Below are 8,831 nucleotides of genomic sequence, written 5' to 3'. Positions count from 1 at the left end.
CATAGTTCAGCACTGTAGATTAGCTTTGTGTATAGTTTGGATATACAGGGTGATTCAGAAAGATTCATCCGATTTCAAAATGATTTATTCGACTTTTAAATCGTTACAGAACAGTGCAGTAAACTGTGAATGGTTTAATTGAGCATAGAATTTATTATGTAATTTTACAAGGGCTCAGTATGAACCTCCTCCAGCTGTACGGACAGCATCAACGCCATAGTCCAATTCATCCCCTACTCGATTGAGCATGTTGGCTGTCGCTGCACTCACGGCTCTTTCAATGCGATTTCGGAGATCATCCAGTGCTGTGGAACCCAACGACGAACACTCTGAGCTGTTGGAGCTTCACTGCCCACGAAAATCACGTGGCACCGTATTGACGGATTCACCCTTATTGAAGTGGAGAACGCAGAACGCTTTCTGCTCAGGGGTCGCATCTCCTCTCAGACTGAAGGGAGCCATCTTCCGGTGACAGTCAGAAACTCTATGACCCCCTCTTTCAATTAGATTGTGATTGGTTCCTATAGGCGCCCCAGGGTTGTAAAATATGGCGCTTTGACATCAGTCTTTTTGAATCGCTCTGTATTGTGTAAAAGAGGAACTATGTACGGTTTGTTGCTGGGTTGAATCGGATTTTTGACAACGTTCTGTAAAGCTTGTCCAATCTGGCAACGGTTGCTATGAAAGAACACATTTGTAGGTGGAGCACTGGTACTTCACTTGGCATACTGGGAATACTGATCAGGTAAGGTTTGCTTCGGACTGTGGTGGAGAACGGGGGGAATAGGGTATAACCCTGTGGTGAGAATGAGACACAGAGAAGAGAGGTGGTGGTGAATCTGTTGCTCAGGGACTTCTGCTCTCAGTAATGGAGTAGATGGATATTGGAGTGCTGAAGACGGGATAACTGTGTGTGTGTGAGCTCTAATGGAAGAAGGAAGGACCTTCGCAGATTGGAATCTCTGGCGTAGTTGTGGATGAGCAGCTCTCTCTCTCTCTCTCTCTCTCTCTCTCTCTCTCCCTCTCTCTCTCTCTCTCTAGCATGCATGATGCTTTGTGTCTACACGCTCTGCATTGTGTACCATCGCTGTTTGCTGTTGTCGCTTTTCAGAGTCTGTCAGAGGTCTACGATGTGCCGTGTTGGTGAAACAAATACGTTGCGTCCATGAGCAATGTCGGGGAGCCAAGCACCGAAAAGCACACAAAATATTTAGCAACAAGAAAACTTGTTGTCATCACCTCAGAGCAATGATGGATAAATTAGGAAGAGTTGGCATGTCGGTATTGATGAGTATTGGTATTGGGCAGCAGAAAACGCTGGATCGGATATCAGATGGAAAAAAGAGTGTGAATCCGGTCCGATCCTGTAACAAATGTAGCCTGAAATAGCGCACGCTCGCTTTGTGTGATGTAATGTTATTAGCTGAATATTTCTTCCTGTGAATAGAACAGAAGAGTATTTGGGTAGATTGAGTAGATCAGAGGTGGTCCTGGATATCTAGCACCGTGCATAGTTTAGCTGCAACCCAAATCTAACACACCTGATCCAGGTAATCAAGGCCTCCAGGGACATCGGAATATTACAGCCAAGTGTGCTGGCTCTGAATTTTCCAGAGAGTTGGATCTCCAGGACCAGGATCGAGCACCACCGGCCTAGATCAGGGTTTCTCAACCTGTGTGCCGGGGACCACCATTGCAAGCCACAAGAGCATTTTCAGTGAAAATGCGATGGCCTGCAGCTCCAAATCACAGTCCACATCTACATCTACCTTTTTTTCTTTTCCCCCTTTTTTTGACATCGTTTTTTTTTTTTTACATAACTGCAAAATCTGGTTTCTGTGAACTAAAATGGATGATTCGCACGTTTTCTGTGTGAGCAGTTAAGAAAAAAAGCATTTTTAAAAAGTTGATTTTAGTTTTTCTGTGGGCTGCTGTGCTTTATGGTTATAAACAGGTGGGCCTTGGGGTGGAAAAGGTTGAGAACTCCTGGTCTAGATGATCGTCAGTGAAGTGGCTCAATTGAAAACTGCTCATTTTAAACCATTTTAAGGCTTAATAAAAAAAGAAAAACATTGGATTTGTACTGATATTGGACACTCAAGGTTTCACTAATGCTACATCTCAGCTGAATGACAGTATTATAACAACAGAATAGCATAGATAGCCATAAAAAGACTGGAAGTCTGAGTCTCCAGCTAAAAGTAGTCTCAGCCAATGTGTTCCATGGTCATTTTTTGTGTTTGATTGTAGTTAGTCTGTGTGTTGGGATGCTACTGCTAGCCATTCTTCACTTGCTGCTCTCAAGAGTTTGGAGGGAAACTTTCAAACGTGTCCTCACTTGTTACAGTTGTTAGTCGTACAAGAGATTTTGTGTGATGCGGCGATAACGGCAAGGTTTATGCGGTCAGCCCCCGTTGCTGTGGTGCAGCAGGTGAAAACTTGCACGGTAAAATACAGGCAGGCGGTGGGTGGTGGCTGCGGTTAAGCGTTTAGTGCTTAGCTATTAGCACCATAATAGTGTTCTCAGACTAATAACAGTGCGCTGGTTCTGACGGGCAGTTACCTGAAATTACCACCCAAAACAGAACTCCAGACTTGTGTATGTTGGTTAGCAGTCAAATCGGTTAATGAATTAAATCTGTGAGCTCTTTACTTTGTGTTCTGACTAAGGTTTCAGCCTTTTCTCCTGTTCGCTTCCCTTCATTCTTTCTTCAGAACTAGAATTGCCTCTTCTGTTTCAGCAGCCAGTTCTTTTCCTCTCTCACACAAACTTCAGACAAGCCCGTACACATACCTTACCAGTCCCATGATTCTGGTTAGCTTTTGTGTGTGTGTTTTTGTTTGTTTTCATACACTTTCCGGACAAAATGTCCTGATTGTGTGTTGTGCTTTTAACAAAAGCTTTTTAACCTACAAGGGAAATATATATGTAATATAATATAAATATATATAATATATATATTTATGTGTGTGTGTGTATATATTCACACAAATAAGGGGAAAAAATAATTATTTAAATTATTTAATTACTTAAATTACTCATGGTTGTAATGTGTATTGAGTGTGGTTAGATACCAATAGAATACCAAAATTTGGTACAACCACTTGGAAAGGGTTCTGTATAACATTGCCTTTCAGTCGGTAGAGCAGTAACTATATGGAGGATATCTTTTGGAGTGTTTGTCAACTTCACAGTTTTATGGTGCTGCAGTAAAAACGATGGAGACGAGATGAACAGAGTGTAAACCATATTAGATAAAACACAGCAAGTTTTCTTTTGGAGAATAATTTCCTGTCAGAAATATAACACAGTATGTCATATCGCAATCTTCAGCATAGCACATATGTTGTGGCTGAAGCATCTTGGCATCACATCATGGGGCCTCTAGTAATTCCCATCCCAATTATATATTTTCATGGCTTATTCTGATTCCTTTTTTTTTTTTTACAGAAAAATTTGTCACACGGTGTGGGATAAATGAACAAACTAGCACATTTCCAGAACTTTCTCTTGGCCAAAATTGCAACATTAACGTTGTTTGCTCATTAATGGGCCAAAGTGGCATTTTAAATTAAACCAATAATGAGTTGCCTATTAAAATAACATGAGTCAAATAAAGCGCTATGTTAAAAGTAAGAGGCAACTTGCAATTTAGCACATGATGCTTTGTGTCCACACGCTCCGCTTTGTGTACCATCACTGTTTGCTGTTGTCACTTTTCAGAGTCTGTCAGAGGTCTAAAGTGTAGTGAAACTACATTGCGTCCACAAGCAATGTCGGGGGCCAAGCACTGAAAAGCACAAAAAATATTCAGCAGCAAAAAAAAAACTTGCTGTCATCCCGACAGAGCAAAGACGGATAAAATAAGAAGAGTTGGCATGATATTAATGAGTGTTAGTGTTGGGCAGCAGAAGACGCTGGATTGGATATCAGATGGAAAAATACATCGTGTCCACAAGCAATGTCGGGGGGCCAAGCACCAAAGAGGACAGAAAATATTTGTATAAATGTATAATTATGCTACAACTTTTTGATTTAGGTGTTGAAACATTCAGGTACAGCACAGGTGCACTTACCTGTTTCATGTTATTTATGTAATTGAAATTCCAACACAAATCACACCAATTCAAAAGAACAAATTGGCCCATTGCTGATTGCATGTCTGGAGCAAAAATCAAACCATTCCAATTATGCAAAAATAATAGAAAAATATATCGACAAATATATATTGTTGCTGTTGGAATAAAATCATAAAAGCCGACTGTTGCTTTTTTGAAAGATGTTTTAAGTTATAAACAAGTTTGAACATGTATTGTTCACTGCCCAGTTTACACTGTACATATATAGAAATAGAACAACAAAAACAGCCTGTTTGAATTTATTGCATTTGTGATGTTTTCCTGTTTAGCCTACAGCAGTTTAGTTCAATGCTGAGGTTGTAAGCAGTGTTTGAGCCTGTACTGTTTTTGTAGCAGCACAGTACAATTTCTGTAATGCAGCACGATACAGATCGGCCAGTCAATGTACACATATCAGTCTTAAAGGTACAGTAACAAAAACAGCCTGTTTAATTCTAAGGGATAAAGCGAGGTTGGAAAATGGTCATGTAAAATTGATTGTATAATATTTTTCCTACAAAAGCCCACGCTAAGGTGATGAGTGGACCTTATGAAGAATAATAAAATGCTAGAAAAGTATAGGATGTTGGCCTTTTAACTTATAATGGAGGTTAGTGTCATTTTTTTTTTTCCGCTCTAATTTTGGACCATTTTTGTTGGTCTGTTCATTATAACATTTTCATACAATGTAAATGGCGGCTGTGGAAAAAAAAAAAAACACAAAAAATGGAGATACATATCATATCATGGACAGAGATGCGTGTATGACCACATGTCCTGACACTGTATGAAAACAAGTGTGCATGCATGTGAGAAGGACTGACTGGTGCCCGATGACGGACAGGCTTGGCATTTGGCTGTTCTGGTGATAAGGTAGAGGTGAGGTGGGCACGAGTGAGAGAGCGCGAGGGGGAAATAGCAGAGGACACAAACACACCTGAACGAGTCTGTTTCCTCATTGTGCTGGTGGACGAAGCTCCACAACCCCACTCCACCCCCCACCCGCCAGCACACACTCAAATGCTATTAATACATCTGCCCACCGAGTTTGGCGCTTTTGGCATTTGCTTCCAAAGAGAATAGGCTTGAGCTTTCTTATGAATATGGAGATGAGGCTGGTGTAGAGTGGGGAGAGAGAGAAAGGTATGAAGAAGAAGGTGCGAAGGAGAGAGAACGAGTGTGAGATTTTGGCTAGAGGAGCGATGGATGGAGGAAGAGAGAGAGGAAGAATGGTAAGAAAGGAAGCAAAACAGAGGGAGAGATGGTGACGCTGTGTGTGTGTGTGTGTGTGTGTGTGTGTGTGAGAGAGAGAGAGATGAGGTGTAATGAACAGTCATGACCTCAGTGCTGCTGTGAGTTAAACAGGCCTTGAGCATCTCCACACTTCTCTAATCCCACCCACCCCACACATACACGCACGCGCACACACAAACACACACACACACACACACACACACACACACACACAACACACTCTGAGTGAGGCAGGCAGCCAGAGCAAACACACACACACACACACACACCTCAGGGCAGTGCTCGTGTTCTGCTGTAGTATCCGCGTGCGGTTTCTGGGACAGTGAGTGGAACGTCAGAACCCACAGGGCTCAGAGAGGTCACAGACAGGTCACAGCTAAATCTGAACCGAACACACTCCCCATCCGGCTCTGAAACACACTCAAAACACACTCTCTACAGCACACACCCACACACTCTCGGGATTAGGGCCTGTCAGGTAGGCTGACACTAATTTTAGAGGGCTAAAAATTCCAATAACTGATATCAGTCAGTGTAATTTTATATTTTTTACGTTATGTATCCCAGTAGTTGTAGTTAAACAGTGCTTTAATGACCGATTTGACTGTCGATTCTCAGTTATTACACTTGTTAAACTCAAGTGAACAACAGACAAGAGACTCGCAGTCTTAAATTATATGTTGTGTCCCTTGGGTGGTGGAGTTATCTAGAATGCTTTGTGCTTTTGGTTTCTGTACATCATCTCTCTATTGCTCTTTTTATTATTATTAGTTTTCTTTATTAAAAGAAAAATGTTATAACGTTAATTATCATGCTAAATGTTAGGTTTGGACACAGTTTAGTTCTATGCAGTCATATGCAAAAGTTTGAAGAGCACTTTTCTGCAAAGTTTTATGCACAATTTTTATTTGTTTGCTGGTAACTTATTGGAAAAATACATTATTAAATATATTATTTTTGTTTTTTTCCCCTAATATGTTCAGTTCAGCACATAAACAGTAAATGTGCATTAAACCTTTGCCTGAAGAGGGTGTGTTAACTTATTTTCACTTTTTAAATCAACAAAACATGTAATTTGACCAAGAGCACCAAAGCTTTTGCATACAACTCTGTGGTTTTGTAACACTTACCCTGATGGAGATTTGTGTTGAGGTTCAAACTGTATTATCATATAGTTAAATGAAGAGTCTCATATTGAGCTGCCCAGTGGCATAACTGTCTATTATCATTGATAGTAATAATACTACAGGTCGCTAATATTGGTCAGTGCTGTCAGCCAGTGGATGTATTGTTGGGGCCCTGCTCTGTACACAGTCCAGATAATTCAGACGCTCCTGTTAATCAAACTCGTGATCGTATTTCAGCCTTCATTCAGCTGTCTTTTCTGGGCTAGAGCTCTGTGTTTGTGTCGTTTGTAGGGGTGGAGCAGTGCATCCTGACATGGTAAACAATTGCAAAAATATGACTGTGCATTGTAAAAATTTGAGAATTGACATTTGATAAATTGTGCCATCAAATGCAACTGTGTTGTTTGAACACCATAAGTTTGCAAACATCACCAGTCAGCACCAGCACTCCTCCTGCCTCCCAGTTCTAGTGTCATTGTGGGGAAAAAACATGATGATAGTTTTTCTTCATTCAAATTTTGTTCAGTTGATTAGTTTTTAATAAAAATATTTGGAATAAATTGTGTATTTTTGACTGAGTGATTGCAGAGAATGTGGGGACACAAGAACCAGATTTTTGCGTCTTACATTAAGCGAAATCACATCTTAGGCAGAGCTGTAAATGGAAATACTTCAAACCAAAAAAAAATAGTGTGAAAGGTTGGCTGGTAAATCGCATACCTAAAGCACAAAGATGAATCAGATCTATTACCTGCTATGCTAGCTGCACTCAGTAAACATTAAATTGGTTTAAATGCCCATTCCAGCTCTGCACCTGCTGTTAATTCTGATTCTCCATTCAAGAGAAACTTGCCCATTCAGAAATGCTCTCAGTGGTGGTGATGGGAACCAGACGCCTGAAGAGTTCAATGCCTCTAAAAGCTCCCTGACAGAAAGTTATTACATGAAATGGTCATGAATACACTGCCCGGTGGCTGAGACATTGTTTTACGGTAGTTTTGAGATAAGACTTTGGCCTAAAATGATTTTATAAGATACATGCAATATATAGTGCCCAAAGAAAACCTTTTATTTCAGATTTTACTGTAATCATTATATATAAAAACTCAGAAAAGAGCTTCATTGATCATTTGGATTGTAAATAAAATGACTGCATTTGTGTTGCAGTCTTGATTTCACCACTACTGTAAAGAAATCAAGAGTCTGAGTCGCATCAGCCACTTAAATTTCCATTGAATTATGCTGAGATTTTGGAAAGCACTGGAATTTCCCTCAAACTTTCAGAATCGTCTTCATAGCAGAGAAAGTCTCTTGAGCTTAAGACAAACAGTTCTGTTAACATAGCTGAGTCATAGTCTGACTAGTGGACGTAGACAGGGGACCTGTACGTTTGTCATATGCAAATGAACGTGGTACAGGCTCTTTACAGCTGAAAGAGAGGTGGGGGGGGGGTGTAGGGGGAGAAAACGGGCAGGGGGGGGAGTAGGTTGTGTAGGTGCGTGTACTGTATGTACTGCATGTGCTTAAACCGCAAGGGATGTGTTGATAGGTGCACACTTCAGTTTTTACTGTCTCAACTACATAAATGACGTCTTAGTTTCGTAGCAGTGACTGAATAGAAACTGAGCAATAAATAGCAGCACTGCTAACAGAATAGTACGCCTGCAGTTTGAGTGGTTAACGAACACCTGGCTGAAATGTGGAATGGTCATTCAGTGGTCATTGTCTTGCTGTTCAGATGTGTGAATTTCTCAGAGTTTAGTTAAGAGCAGTGGTCAGTCCTCTTCGGTTTTATCAGCCGTTGCATGCAAACCGAAGAATACCGGAACTGTGGTATACGCCAGCGTTTCTTCTGCCTGTAATGCTTTGTCAATAGTGCCACCAAGTGGTAGGCCCAAGCAATTACACCTCATACATGTATTTTGACCTCACTTGTGTGCATTGGCAGAGATGGCCCCTTTATGAATTAAGTGTGTACAAGTGGATGGCGCTGAACTAACTGTCCCTGCTGGACTGTAGGAACGGCGACTGGAGGGCCTTGTGTTTGATAGCCTCGCCGGCTGTTATCTGGTAAGGGACGCTGGCGATTTGCTGTGTGCATGCGAGACTCCGGAGCCCAGGCCATTGGCTGAGACTGATATTCTTTCCCTCTGGCATCTGAGGCCTTGTAAAGGCCATATGCTTCTCATTCAGATATGAGAGAGAGTGAAGGGCATCGCATTGCTAGAGCCGAAGCTCTTCGTTTCGGTGTTTGCGCATTTATGAACAATCCAAATAATTGTAATAGTCAACCTATAGCACCCAAACAAAAATATATGTTGCATTATATAT

At 41.1% G+C, this 8,831-nt stretch overlaps 1 protein-coding gene across 2 annotated transcripts in view; it reads left to right on the top strand.

Moving 5' to 3' along the window:
- The window catches only part of zgc:110158 (uncharacterized protein LOC553590 homolog), a 100,442-nt gene that overhangs the window by 69,595 nt on the left and 22,016 nt on the right, over positions 1 to 8,831 (top strand). The window lies entirely within an intron of this gene.

The sequence above is a fragment of the Colossoma macropomum genome, unplaced genomic scaffold (genome assembly GCF_904425465.1).
Source record: "Colossoma macropomum unplaced genomic scaffold, Colossoma_macropomum, whole genome shotgun sequence".
NCBI classification, from domain to species: domain Eukaryota; kingdom Metazoa; phylum Chordata; class Actinopteri; order Characiformes; family Serrasalmidae; genus Colossoma; species Colossoma macropomum.
Note: the sequence above shows the minus strand (reverse complement) of the source record. Positions and strands in the feature narration are given on the sequence as shown.